The 15,121-nt window shown below is 38.5% G+C and overlaps 3 long non-coding RNA genes across 3 annotated transcripts; all 3 read left to right on the top strand.

The window, feature by feature from the left end:
- Positions 1-391: 391 nt before the first annotated feature.
- Positions 392-2,396, top strand: LOC141652361 (uncharacterized). Its single transcript, XR_012547169.1, has 2 exons — positions 392-441; positions 2,225-2,396. It is a non-coding gene; the product is annotated as an uncharacterized LOC141652361 (long non-coding RNA).
- A 4,264-nt stretch (positions 2,397-6,660) lies between these two features.
- On the top strand, positions 6,661-8,758 carry LOC141652360 (uncharacterized). Its single transcript, XR_012547168.1, has 2 exons — positions 6,661-6,822; positions 8,587-8,758. It is a non-coding gene; the product is annotated as an uncharacterized LOC141652360 (long non-coding RNA).
- A 4,265-nt stretch (positions 8,759-13,023) lies between these two features.
- Positions 13,024-15,121, top strand: LOC141652359 (uncharacterized). Its single transcript, XR_012547167.1, has 2 exons — positions 13,024-13,185; positions 14,950-15,121. It is a non-coding gene; the product is annotated as an uncharacterized LOC141652359 (long non-coding RNA).

The following is a 15,121-nucleotide window of genomic DNA, read 5'->3' as shown; positions in this document are numbered from 1 at the left end:
ACCGACTCAATTTGAGTTGTTGGGCTTTTTATAACTTATGGGCCTTTTCTCCTTCTCTTTTCTTTTCATAAAACCCTCACCTAACACCTCACAACTTCATCTCCCTCTTCATTTTTCTGAAATTCATCTTCAACAACCCTCACCATTTTTATACATCTATCTTACAAATCTTCAAAACACCATAATTTGCTCAATTCTTATCCGATTCAAGTGATTTTCGCGGCTATCTCTTCCTCTCATCGCCCTCCTTCTTCCTAGGTAAGAAAAGATCCGACTTTCCTCCATTATTGGGGCTGTCGAGCCATCCTCTATATGGTACCCTTTTTCTAGTTTCGATTTTTAGTCTTATTTTGTGTTTTCTTATGTTTAGGAGAAAGGTGAGTTGGCCCTAAGTGGATTCTTGCTTGTGAGACGATTACATTAGAGATTAAGAGCAAAAAGGTAACGGTGATGGGTTACTCGACATTATGTCAAATTTGTGTGTTTATATTTTGTAGTTTGTTCATATGTATGTTAAAGTTTGAATCTTTTCTTGTTTCACATGTATGTTGTTGAATGAGTTTGTATGAACAACCATCTCATGGTTGGTTGAAGAGTTTTAAGCATGTTGTTACATTGATTTTCAATTGGGTAAAGTTGTGATGTTTGGATGAATTAATTGTTTGATTTTGGGTCAAAATCTTGTGCTTGAATCCATCAAGATGTGTGACAATTACATTCTTGTGGTTTCTATTAGGTATTATTGTGTTAACATGTATATTTAAGAGGAATTTGGGATGAAAAATTGGTAGGAATCGACTTTCGGAAAGGGTAGGAAATTGTCGTGCAAACAGTCCGGTGGCAGGGGAAAACCGCAGGCTCCGGCACCCACCGCAGGCTCCGGCACCCACCGCAGGCTCCGGCCACTATCGCAGGCTGCGGTTTAAGCCTGACCAGTTTTCGTAAAATGGCCATAACTTCTTCGTTACTTGTTTGTTTGAGGCTTATGACCTACCGTTAGAACCGTAAGAGGATAAGCTATCACCTCCAACTGGTTTCACCTCATTATCATGTATAGAACTCAAGTTATGACCGTTTGAAGTTGACCCTTGTTGTAGTCGAGTACTAAACTTGTTGTTATAGATTGGGTTTTGAGTTTCTTGTTGGGTATGCATCTTAACTTTGGTTCTAATGCTTGTGTATGATGTGTTGAGACTCTTTTATCATGGGAGTACTTGATATTTGTTATACTCTTATACTTATACATGCTTCACATGAATTGTTTACGTTATGTTTGTGCAATCATTGTTACTCGTACTTGTGACCGGAGCGTGACGGTTTACATTGTGTGACTACTCGACATTCCTTATTTATTTGCCCTCGGCCATTGGGTCACGATTATGTGCCATTGTTTCCGAGTTGGGCTGTCTTCCTTCCGCCTCTTCGGACCTTGGGGTACGGATAGGTACCATGGTTCCGATTTGGGGTTACTCGACCTTGGGGCACGGCTAGGTGTCATGGATCGAGTCTTGGATACGATTTGGGATTGTATGTCGAATCGGGTGTCGTCCATCCCGAGAGTCTGGCCAGATTTAGACTAGGACCGTATTATGATCGTCGTCCTACCAGGAGGTTGGAGTCTAGAGGTTTGTCTTGTTTTGAGTCAATCCTTTGTAAATGTCTTGCTTGTTACGGTCATTGGCGTGTTCTTATATACGAGAGTGCACGTCTTCTATAACTATTTGTGAGAGTCTTGGTCCTATCGGATACTAGTGGTGAGATGCAAGCCCCTAGTTGCGATATGATCGCCGGGATTGATGTTCCCATCCGTTCTTATGGTGAGATGTAAGCCATAAGTATGAATGTGACATTAGTAGCCACGTCCCGTGCTATGGTTGTTAAGAGGTTTTCAAAGGAATGGCTATTGGTTCACATCCATGTATTTTCTATTCAATTGATCCGTTGTTTACCTTCTTCATATGATTCGATGCCTAATCTCATATCCATGTTTTGGTTACCTTGAATGCATGTTTAATATAATGTACCATGCCTATCTCATTAAGAATGCAATATGCCTATCTCGTTATGATTATCGTTATATTCCCTTGTCCATATTATTCAAGTATGATGCATGATCAATATGTTTAATTAAGTTCTTGCTTATGTGCATTTTGACATATTGTGGCTGGGAGAACCCTGAGTTACTCCCCACTGACCGTGGCGTTCATGTTTACATGAATGACAGGTTTGTGATGCAGATTATGGGGAAGACGTGTGAGCTAGCGAGAACGTTGAACCTTGGACCTTAGTTATAGGTTGCTTAGACTCACCTATCGTTAGACTTGTGTTTATTCGTGGGATATCTTTTCCCCAACGCACTTGTTTTAAATTGTAAAACTTAATTATCTTTCTTTTCATTTTTGTTTGATCACTTATGGTGAATTTCGCACTTTAAACTCTTAAAGGTTTTTTTTAAATCTCGTAATTTCCGCTTTATTTTTGATGCCCTATCGAGGGGTCTCACAGTTGGTATCAGAGCATATGTTGCTCCCGACGCACACACGTGTACCCCGAATTTAAATTGAACTTGACCTCAAATAATAAATGAGAGATGGGTAGGACTAAGGACCTAAGTTGGTAGTCTCTTTGTGCATGCTATGTGTTAGGTGCTAACATGGTTGACTCTTTGGTGTCTTGAGAAGATGGTACGACCAACCAAGGTGGAGAATACTATCATGGAAGCCCTTACTCTAATTCTTCGGAATCAACGGAATGCCAATGCTCATGTGAATCATCGCCCTATCCGCCGTGGCAAGAGGCCATCTGTGCCCTCATCCTCGTCTTATCCTAGCAAGAAGAGGTTGGTGCCGAGAGTCCAAGGACAAGGAGTACAAGACCATGGAGGACAAGAGCCAGTAGTGCAAGAGCCGAAAGGACAAGTACCTACATCTACTAATAGGCTTAAGGAGAACCGCAAGTGCTTCAAGTGTGGGCAAACTTATCACCCCGGGATTGGATGCTATGCTATGCCCTTGAAGTGTTACCATTGCAAGAAGCCCGGACATCTCTTCAGGAATTGCCCCGAGAAGAAGACTATCCCTCCTCCTCTCCCTCATGCTCCGGAAGCCGAGCCAAGAAGAGTCACTCTTGTCGAGAATCAAGTCGGAACCGCCGTTCCTCCCGACACCGTTATGGGTGTGTTTTCTATCCTTGATCCACCTTTCCTTACTTTTATCCCGTGATGCTCATCCCTCCTTTCTAAACTCTCTTTTGCTTTACCTTGGAAGCTAGGTTGGTACCCGCCCGACCTATCCCATGTTTTTGTTTCTCCTTCCATAACATCTTGCTTAAGGAACTCTTTCTCTTGAAGGATTTCCTTACCGTCTCGAAGATACCTTCCTCTCTTTGAGTGCCTTGTCATATTCCCTTATCTGTGTGCTTCTATGCCTTTCGCAACTCTTATTCCATATCTTAGGAGTTGTCTTTGTACCTTTTCTCCTTATAATGCCCCTCGTGTATACCTTCATCTTTGCCTTATGGAATGTTAACTCGGTCGGATAAGTTGGCTTTTGTGGAGTTTGTTTGTGTTTTGACCCTTAACCCCATTTTGAGAGGTCGGGATGTCGAAAAGACTTAGGTAAGGTGATGATAAATACTTAGTGATTCTTATACCTAGTTCCTTGACCAAGTAAGTATAATTGATTGGTGGATTCTTCGTGTCAGGAATAAGTTGCCTATGTGATTAAAGTTATAGAACTTGGCTTTGTTGTTTATGTTTGGGATTTGAAAGCTTAGTAGGTTGAGCGTCGTCACCTTAGGAGAATATGAGATAGATTTATGATAGAAGCCTTGAATAGAACCCATTCTTAGATGTTAAAGGTCCCAAATAGAATGGTGATGTGATTTGATATTAGTTTTCCCTTGAAGAATTTGGTTGAGAAGTCTTTGTTAATTCGTTCTTTGGTTTTTAAAACATCGAGGTTGTGTCGAGAACTTGAGATAAAGAGACGTTGTTATACTTGAGTGGTAGACTTACTTTAGGGATATCCTAATATGTGATAGGATAGGTGAACAATGAGTCTAACCAATGTATCAACCCTTAAGCGAGCGTTTATTTTTACCTTGATCAGCCATAGAGGTGTAACCCTTGAAGAGAGACTTGCATATAAGGAATGAGATGAATTGTCTTAACCCATGTTTTGGAATTTGGTTGTTTTGTTATGATGGTACAATATCCTAATAGGCGTGACCCTGTTAGAAAGAACCTTAAGTCTTAGAAAGCGTATGGGTTAAGCCTTGAAGTCCTCATTCGTACCATTAATCATCTTCCTTCCCTCCGCTTATACCTTGATTAGATTTAATTCTTAAGCATAAAAGTTACTTGTCGTTTCCTTGACTTGAATACCTCTCTAATTCTAATGTCTCTTACTTGTGTTAACTAGTTACCTTTATTGTTGACTCCTTTAATCTCACACCTCGTCATGTTCATGTATCCCTTTGAAATTTCCTATCATTTCTTGACCTAGTTATTACCCTTTGTTTCTTTAGTGGAGTGATGGCTTTGTTGGCTACGTTGTAGAGTGAGTGAGATGCCCTTGAGGATTCTTTGCAAACCTTGATTTCGTCAAAATTGGATTAGTGGCACTTGAGTTGAGTTGGGTAGGAAAAATTGTATGACAATCTATTTACTTTTGGTTGGTGGTCTTTAAGATTTGGGGAATGTGATCATTTAGGCTTGTGAATTCGGGTGTGAATAAGATTTTGGTTTGGAGTGTTAGAAAGTATAAAGACCTGGAGATTTTGACCTTTGATTTAGGATTTTACCATAGTGAGAACTCCTAGTAGTTGATAGTTGGTTATGTGTGTAACTCTTTTAGTAGTTTTGATATTTCATGGAAATCGTTTATAGATGATTTATATTTGAGAGTTATGGAATCACAATTGTGATGGAGTGACTTGACCCACGGGGTAGCATAGGAGTAAATTGTGAGTATTTTGAGGAAATTTTTGGGAGTTATGTGGTTATGAGTTTAGTGGTTAGGAAGTTTTCGGAACCGTTCAGGGTGACTTTGTTGTTCGAGATTTAAGTATCTAGTGTTTCCTTGTTGCCTAACTTCCCGTCCTCTTTGACCATAAGTGTTTCCGTTCATACCTCTCTTCCTCGTTTATGCTTGCTCCTCCTTTAGAATTTGATGCTAACCTATGGAATTCAATCTTTGATAGCCTGGTAGATTCGATTTCAACTCTTCTCCTAGGAAGTTCATCCTATCTCTTTGTTGGTTAAGTTTGAACCCTCTTAGCGTATCTTGTTTTCATGATATCTAAGTTACTTTTCAATTCATAAAATTTCTAAACGTTTCAAACTACCATTTTTGGTTCGTCGTTAAAGGTTTATGTTACTTTTACTAAACCCTACCTATTTTAAGAGTTCAAAAATGAAAATTTGATTTAGTTATCCTTTTGTCCTACGAGTATAACTCCTTTTTATTGATTTTTAATTGCTAAACCCGAGTTACTTTTAACTTTGCTCAATTTCTAACTAGCTTTGGTCTACTTATGATTTCGTTGTCAAAGTTTAATATTATATTTTCAGGAATTTGACTTCCTTTTTAATTTAGAAATGAAGCCTCTACTTCTATTTTGACCTTTGCAAAAGAAAATTTGAGTGAATTGCCTTCTCTTTTGATTTTGACGTTGATCGGATGTTAGAACTCGTTATTTGAAACGTTTAATAACTTGTTCTGCGCTTGTCGGCGAATGATTTTTGTTTTAAATTTGTCTTAGACTTGGAAAGTTAGCGTTCTTGTGTGCACGACAAGAGCAATTTCGTTCCATGAATGAGACTTATACTTTTGAAAACTCTTCATCAATGTCTTTGAAAGTATTTTGATTTTTGATTTATACAAATGATTTGCTTTTGACCATATCTTTGATTTGGAATGTGATGTTCTTGAATGCGCAACGAGAGCATTTTCGTTCCTTTGATGAGAATCGTTACGTTTTAAAATTTTAATTGAGACTTCTGAAAGGATTTTGATTCTTACGATAAGTAACCTTTTGAATGTTTTGGTTACCGAATTCAAAATTCCAGTTTTATTTTATACGACATTTCATTTCCATTTTCAAGTTTCGAGGACGAAACTTTTTAAAAGATAGGGTGATTGTAACACCCGCGAATTTTCTATTTTGGCAATTATAATTTAATTAACCGTTTCATTGTCTTATTTATATTTTAATTATTTAATTTAATTAACTTCATTATTAAACATGATTTTTATAAATATTATATTTTTAAAGCTTAAGTTATACAAAATAAATATTTTGGTCGGATAATAATGATAATAATAATAATATCTCCCGTCTTGAGTTATAGTGGGCTTGAGACGAAAATTCTAGCGGAAACCGACTCAATTTGAGTTGTTGGGCTTTTTATAACTTATGGGCCTTTTCTCCTTCTCTTTTCTTTTCATAAAACCCTCACCTAACACCTCACAACTTCATCTCCCTCTTCATTTTTCTGAAATTCATCTTCAACAACCCTCACCATTTTTATACATCTATCTTACAAATCTTCAAAACACCATAATTTGCTCAATTCTTATCCGATTCAAGTGATTTTCGCGGCTATCTCTTCCTCTCATCGCCCTCCTTCTTTCTAGGTAAGAAAAGATCCGACTTTCCTCCATTATTGGGGCTGTCGAGCCATCCTCTATATGGTACCCTTTTTCTAGTTTCGATTTTTAGTCTTATTTTGTGTTTTCTTATGTTTAGGAGAAAGGTGAGTTGGCCCGGAAGTGGATTCTTGCTTGTGAGACGATTACATTAGAGATTAAGAGCAAAAAGGTAACGGTGATGGGTTACTCGACATTATGTCAAATTTGTGTGTTTATATTTTGTAGTTTGTTCATATGTATGTTAAAGTTTGAATCTTTTCTTGTTTCACATGTATGTTGTTGAATGAGTTTGTATGAACAACCATCTCATGGTTGGTTGAAGAGTTTTAAGCATGTTGTTACATTGATTTTCAATTGGGTAAAGTTGTGATGTTTGGATGAATTAATTGTTTGATTTTGGGTCAAAATCTTGTGCTTGAATCCATCAAGATGTGTGACAATTACATTCTTGTGGTTTCTATTAGGTATTATTGTGTTAACATGTATATTTAAGAGGAATTTGGGATGAAAAATTGGTAGGAATCGACTTTCGGAAAGGGTAGGAAATTGTCGTGCAAACAGTCCGGTGGCAGGGGAAAACCGCAGGCTCCGGCACCCACCGCAGGCTCCGGCCACTATCGCAGGCTGCGGTTTAAGCCTGACCAGTTTTCGTAAAATGGCCATAACTTCTTCGTTACTTGTTTGTTTGAGGCTTATGACCTACCGTTAGAACCGTAAGAGGATAAGCTATCACCTCCAACTGGTTTCACCTCATTATCATGTATAGAACTCAAGTTATGACCGTTTGAAGTTGACCCTTGTTGTAGTCGAGTACTAAACTTGTTGTTATAGATTGGGTTTTGAGTTTCTTGTTGGGTATGCATCTTAACTTTGGTTCTAATGCTTGTGTATGATGTGTTGAGACTCTTTTATCATGGGAGTACTTGATATTTGTTATACTCTTATACTTATACATGCTTCACATGAATTGTTTACGTTATGTTTGTGCAATCATTGTTACTCGTACTTGTGACCGGAGCGTGACGGTTTACATTGTGTGACTACTCGACATTCCTTATTTATTTGCCCTCGGCCATTGGGTCACGATTATGTGCCATTGTTTCCGAGTTGGGCTGTCTTCCTTCCGCCTCTTCGGACCTTGGGGTACGGATAGGTACCATGGTTCCGATTTGGGGTTACTCGACCTTGGGGCACGGCTAGGTGTCATGGATCGAGTCTTGGATACGATTTGGGATTGTATGTCGAATCGGGTGTCGTCCATCCCGAGAGTCTGGCCAGATTTAGACTAGGACCGTATTATGATCGTCGTCCTACCAGGAGGTTGGAGTCTAGAGGTTTGTCTTGTTTTGAGTCAATCCTTTGTAAATGTCTTGCTTGTTACGGTCATTGGCGTGTTCTTATATACGAGAGTGCACGTCTTCTATAACTATTTGTGAGAGTCTTGGTCCTATCGGATACTAGTGGTGAGATGCAAGCCCCTAGTTGCGATATGATCGCCGGGATTGATGTTCCCATCCGTTCTTATGGTGAGATGTAAGCCATAAGTATGAATGTGACATTAGTAGCCACGTCCCGTGCTATGGTTGTTAAGAGGTTTTCAAAGGAATGGCTATTGGTTCACATCCATGTATTTTCTATTCAATTGATCCGTTGTTTACCTTCTTCATATGATTCGATGCCTAATCTCATATCCATGTTTTGGTTACCTTGAATGCATGTTTAATATAATGTACCATGCCTATCTCATTAAGAATGCAATATGCCTATCTCGTTATGATTATCGTTATATTCCCTTGTCCATATTATTCAAGTATGATGCATGATCAATATGTTTAATTAAGTTCTTGCTTATGTGCATTTTGACATATTGTGGCCGGGAGAACCCCCGAGTTACTCCCCACCGACCGTGCGTTCATGTTTACATGAATGACAGGTTTGTGATGCAGATTATGGGGAAGACGTGTGAGCTAGCGAGAACGTTGAACCTTGGACCTTAGTTATAGGTTGCTTAGACTCACCTATCGTTAGACTTGTGTTTATTCGTGGGATATCTTTTCCCCAACGCACTTGTTTTAAATTGTAAAACTTAATTATCTTTCTTTTCATTTTTGTTTGATCACTTATGGTGAATTTCGCACTTTAAACTCTTAAAGGTTTTTTTTAAATCTCGTAATTTCCGCTTTATTTTTGATGCCCTATCGAGGGGTCTCACAGTTGGTATCAGAGCATATGTTGCTCCCGACGCACACACGTGTACCCCGAATTTAAATTGAACTTGACCTCAAATAATAAATGAGAGATGGGTAGGACTAAGGACCTAAGTTGGTAGTCTCTTTGTGCATGCTATGTGTTAGGTGCTAACATGGTTGACTCTTTGGTGTCTTGAGAAGATGGTACGACCAACCAAGGTGGAGAATACTATCATGGAAGCCCTTACTCTAATTCTTCGGAATCAACGGAATGCCAATGCTCATGTGAATCATCGCCCTATCCGCCGTGGCAAGAGGCCATCTGTGCCCTCATCCTCGTCTTATCCTAGCAAGAAGAGGTTGGTGCCGAGAGTCCAAGGACAAGGAGTACAAGACCATGGAGGACAAGAGCCAGTAGTGCAAGAGCCGAAAGGACAAGTACCTACATCTACTAATAGGCTTAAGGAGAACCGCAAGTGCTTCAAGTGTGGGCAAACTTATCACCCCGGGATTGGATGCTATGCTATGCCCTTGAAGTGTTACCATTGCAAGAAGCCCGGACATCTCTTCAGGAATTGCCCCGAGAAGAAGACTATCCCTCCTCCTCTCCCTCATGCTCCGGAAGCCGAGCCAAGAAGAGTCACTCTTGTCGAGAATCAAGTCGGAACCGCCGTTCCTCCCGACACCGTTATGGGTGTGTTTTCTATCCTTGATCCACCTTTCCTTACTTTTATCCCGTGATGCTCATCCCTCCTTTCTAAACTCTCTTTTGCTTTACCTTGGAAGCTAGGTTGGTACCCGCCCGACCTATCCCATGTTTTTGTTTCTCCTTCCATAACATCTTGCTTAAGGAACTCTTTCTCTTGAAGGATTTCCTTACCGTCTCGAAGATACCTTCCTCTCTTTGAGTGCCTTGTCATATTCCCTTATCTGTGTGCTTCTATGCCTTTCGCAACTCTTATTCCATATCTTAGGAGTTGTCTTTGTACCTTTTCTCCTTATAATGCCCCTCGTGTATACCTTCATCTTTGCCTTATGGAATGTTAACTCGGTCGGATAAGTTGGCTTTTGTGGAGTTTGTTTGTGTTTTGACCCTTAACCCGCTTTTGAGAGGTCGGGATGTCGAAAAGACTTAGGTAAGGTGATGATAAATACTTAGTGATTCTTATACCTAGTTCCTTGACCAAGTAAGTATAATTGATTGGTGGATTCTTCGTGTCAGGAATAAGTTGCCTATGTGATTAAAGTTATAGAACTTGGCTTTGTTGTTTATGTTTGGGATTTGAAAGCTTAGTAGGTTGAGCGTCGTCACCTTAGGAGAATATGAGATAGATTTATGATAGAAGCCTTGAATAGAACCCATTCTTAGATGTTAAAGGTCCCAAATAGAATGGTGATGTGATTTGATATTAGTTTTCCCTTGAAGAATTTGGTTGAGAAGTCTTTGTTAATTCGTTCTTTGGTTTTTAAAACATCGAGGTTGTGTCGAGAACTTGAGATAAAGAGACGTTGTTATACTTGAGTGGTAGACTTACTTTAGGGATATCCTAATATGTGATAGGATAGGTGAACAATGAGTCTAACCAATGTATCAACCCTTAAGCGAGCGTTTATTTTTACCTTGATCAGCCATAGAGGTGTAACCCTTGAAGAGAGACTTGCATATAAGGAATGAGATGAATTGTCTTAACCCATGTTTTGGAATTTGGTTGTTTTGTTATGATGGTACAATATCCTAATAGGCGTGACCCTGTTAGAAAGAACCTTAAGTCTTAGAAAGCGTATGGGTTAAGCCTTGAAGTCCTCATTCGTACCATTAATCATCTTCCTTCCCTCCGCTTATACCTTGATTAGATTTAATTCTTAAGCATAAAAGTTACTTGTCGTTTCCTTGACTTGAATACCTCTCTAATTCTAATGTCTCTTACTTGTGTTAACTAGTTACCTTTATTGTTGACTCCTTTAATCTCACACCTCGTCATGTTCATGTATCCCTTTGAAATTTCCTATCATTTCTTGACCTAGTTATTACCCTTTGTTTCTTTAGTGGAGTGATGGCTTTGTTGGCTACGTTGTAGAGTGAGTGAGATGCCCTTGAGGATTCTTTGCAAACCTTGATTTCGTCAAAATTGGATTAGTGGCACTTGAGTTGAGTTGGGTAGGAAAAATTGTATGACAATCTATTTACTTTTGGTTGGTGGTCTTTAAGATTTGGGGAATGTGATCATTTAGGCTTGTGAATTCGGGTGTGAATAAGATTTTGGTTTGGAGTGTTAGAAAGTATAAAGACCTGGAGATTTTGACCTTTGATTTAGGATTTTACCATAGTGAGAACTCCTAGTAGTTGATAGTTGGTTATGTGTGTAACTCTTTTAGTAGTTTTGATATTTCATGGAAATCGTTTATAGATGATTTATATTTGAGAGTTATGGAATCACAATTGTGATGGAGTGACTTGACCCACGGGGTAGCATAGGAGTAAATTGTGAGTATTTTGAGGAAATTTTTGGGAGTTATGTGGTTATGAGTTTAGTGGTTAGGAAGTTTTCGGAACCGTTCAGGGTGACTTTGTTGTTCGAGATTTAAGTATCTAGTGTTTCCTTGTTGCCTAACTTCCCGTCCTCTTTGACCATAAGTGTTTCCGTTCATACCTCTCTTCCTCGTTTATGCTTGCTCCTCCTTTAGAATTTGATGCTAACCTATGGAATTCAATCTTTGATAGCCTGGTAGATTCGATTTCAACTCTTCTCCTAGGAAGTTCATCCTATCTCTTTGTTGGTTAAGTTTGAACCCTCTTAGCGTATCTTGTTTTCATGATATCTAAGTTACTTTTCAATTCATAAAATTTCTAAACGTTTCAAACTACCATTTTTGGTTCGTCGTTAAAGGTTTATGTTACTTTTACTAAACCCTACCTATTTTAAGAGTTCAAAAATGAAAATTTGATTTAGTTATCCTTTTGTCCTACGAGTATAACTCCTTTTATTGATTTTTAATTGCTAAACCCGAGTTACTTTTAACTTTGCTCAATTTCTAACTAGCTTTGGTCTACTTATGATTTCGTTGTCAAAGTTTAATATTATATTTTCAGGAATTTGACTTCCTTTTTAATTTAGAAATGAAGCCTCTACTTCTATTTTGACCTTTGCAAAAGAAAATTTGAGTGAATTGCCTTCTCTTTTGATTTTGACGTTGATCGGATGTTAGAACTCGTTATTTGAAACGTTTAATAACTTGTTCTGCGCTTGTCGGCGAATGATTTTTGTTTTAAATTTGTCTTAGACTTGGAAAGTTAGCGTTCTTGTGTGCACGACAAGAGCAATTTCGTTCCATGAATGAGACTTATACTTTTGAAAACTCTTCATCAATGTCTTTGAAAGTATTTTGATTTTTGATTTATACAAATGATTTGCTTTTGACCATATCTTTGATTTGGAATGTGATGTTCTTGAATGCGCAACGAGAGCATTTTCGTTCCTTTGATGAGAATGCGGTTACATTTAAAATTTTAATTGAGACTTACGAAAGGATTTTGATTCTTACGATAAGTAACCTTTTGAATGTTTTGGTTACCGAATTCAAAATTCCAGTTTTATTTTATACGACATTTCATTTCCATTTTCAAGTTTCGAGGACGAAACTTTTTTAAAAGATGGGGTGATTGTAACACCCGCGAATTTTCTATTTTGGCAATTATAATTTAATTAACCGTTTCATTGTCTTATTTATATTTTAATTATTTAATTTAATTAACTTCATTATTAAACATGATTTTTATAAATATTATATTTTTAAAGCTTAAGTTATACAAAATAAATATTTTGGTCGGATAATAATGATAATAATAATAATATCTCCCGTCTTGAGTTATAGTGGGCTTGAGACGAAAATTCTAGCAGAAACCGACTCAATTTGAGTTGTTGGGCTTTTTATAACTTATGGGCCTTTTCTCCTTCTCTTTTCTTTTCATAAAACCCTCACCTAACACCTCACAACTTCATCTCCCTCTTCATTTTTCTGAAATTCATCTTCAACAACCCTCACCATTTTTATACATCTATCTTACAAATCTTCAAAACACCATAATTTGCTCAATTCTTATCCGATTCAAGTGATTTTCGCGGCTATCTCTTCCTCTCATCGCCCTCCTTCTTTCTAGGTAAGAAAAGATCCGACTTTCCTCCATTATTGGGGCTGTCGAGCCATCCTCTATATGGTACCCTTTTTCTAGTTTCGATTTTTAGTCTTATTTTGTGTTTTCTTATGTTTAGGAGAAAGGTGAGTTGGCCCGGAAGTGGATTCTTGCTTGTGAGACGATTACATTAGAGATTAAGAGCAAAAAGGTAACGGTGATGGGTTACTCGACATTATGTCAAATTTGTGTGTTTATATTTTGTAGTTTGTTCATATGTATGTTAAAGTTTGAATCTTTTCTTGTTTCACATGTATGTTGTTGAATGAGTTTGTATGAACAACCATCTCATGGTTGGTTGAAGAGTTTTAAGCATGTTGTTACATTGATTTTCAATTGGGTAAAGTTGTGATGTTTGGATGAATTAATTGTTTGATTTTGGGTCAAAATCTTGTGCTTGAATCCATCAAGATGTGTGACAATTACATTCTTGTGGTTTCTATTAGGTATTATTGTGTTAACATGTATATTTAAGAGGAATTTGGGATGAAAAATTGGTAGGAATCGACTTTCGGAAAGGGTAGGAAATTGTCGTGCAAACAGTCCGGTGGCAGGGGAAAACCGCAGGCTCCGGCACCCACCGCAGGCTCCGGCCACTATCGCAGGCTGCGGTTTAAGCCTGACCAGTTTTCGTAAAATGGCCATAACTTCTTCGTTACTTGTTTGTTTGAGGCTTATGACCTACCGTTAGAACCGTAAGAGGATAAGCTATCACCTCCAACTGGTTTCACCTCATTATCATGTATAGAACTCAAGTTATGACCGTTTGAAGTTGACCCTTGTTGTAGTCGAGTACTAAACTTGTTGTTATAGATTGGGTTTTGAGTTTCTTGTTGGGTATGCATCTTAACTTTGGTTCTAATGCTTGTGTATGATGTGTTGAGACTCTTTTATCATGGGAGTACTTGATATTTGTTATACTCTTATACTTATACATGCTTCACATGAATTGTTTACGTTATGTTTGTGCAATCATTGTTACTCGTACTTGTGACCGGAGCGTGACGGTTTACATTGTGTGACTACTCGACATTCCTTATTTATTTGCCCTCGGCCATTGGGTCACGATTATGTGCCATTGTTTCCGAGTTGGGCTGTCTTCCTTCCGCCTCTTCGGACCTTGGGGTACGGATAGGTACCATGGTTCCGATTTGGGGTTACTCGACCTTGGGGCACGGCTAGGTGTCATGGATCGAGTCTTGGATACGATTTGGGATTGTATGTCGAATCGGGTGTCGTCCATCCCGAGAGTCTGGCCAGATTTAGACTAGGACCGTATTATGATCGTCGTCCTACCAGGAGGTTGGAGTCTAGAGGTTTGTCTTGTTTTGAGTCAATCCTTTGTAAATGTCTTGCTTGTTACGGTCATTGGCGTGTTCTTATATACGAGAGTGCACGTCTTCTATAACTATTTGTGAGAGTCTTGGTCCTATCGGATACTAGTGGTGAGATGCAAGCCCCTAGTTGCGATATGATCGCCGGGATTGATGTTCCCATCCGTTCTTATGGTGAGATGTAAGCCATAAGTATGAATGTGACATTAGTAGCCACGTCCCGTGCTATGGTTGTTAAGAGGTTTTCAAAGGAATGGCTATTGGTTCACATCCATGTATTTTCTATTCAATTGATCCGTTGTTTACCTTCTTCATATGATTCGATGCCTAATCTCATATCCATGTTTTGGTTACCTTGAATGCATGTTTAATATAATGTACCATGCCTATCTCATTAAGAATGCAATATGCCTATCTCGTTATGATTATCGTTATATTCCCTTGTCCATATTATTCAAGTATGATGCATGATCAATATGTTTAATTAAGTTCTTGCTTATGTGCATTTTGACATATTGTGGCTGGGAGAACCCTGAGTTACTCCCCACTGACTGTGGCGTTCATGTTTACATGAATGACAGGTTTGTGATGCAGATTATGGGGAAGACGTGTGAGCTAGCGAGAACGTTGAACCTTGGACCTTAGTTATAGGTTGCTTAGACTCACCTATCGTTAGACTTGTGTTTATTCGTGGGATATCTTTTCCCCAACGCACTTGTTTTAAATTGTAAAACTTAATTATCTTTCTTTTCA

The sequence above is a fragment of the Silene latifolia genome, chromosome 4 (assembly GCF_048544455.1).
Source record: "Silene latifolia isolate original U9 population chromosome 4, ASM4854445v1, whole genome shotgun sequence".
Taxonomy (NCBI): Eukaryota; Viridiplantae; Streptophyta; class Magnoliopsida; order Caryophyllales; family Caryophyllaceae; genus Silene; species Silene latifolia.
The sequence above is the reverse complement of the archived record's forward strand: the minus strand, read 5'-3'. Positions and strand labels throughout refer to the sequence as shown.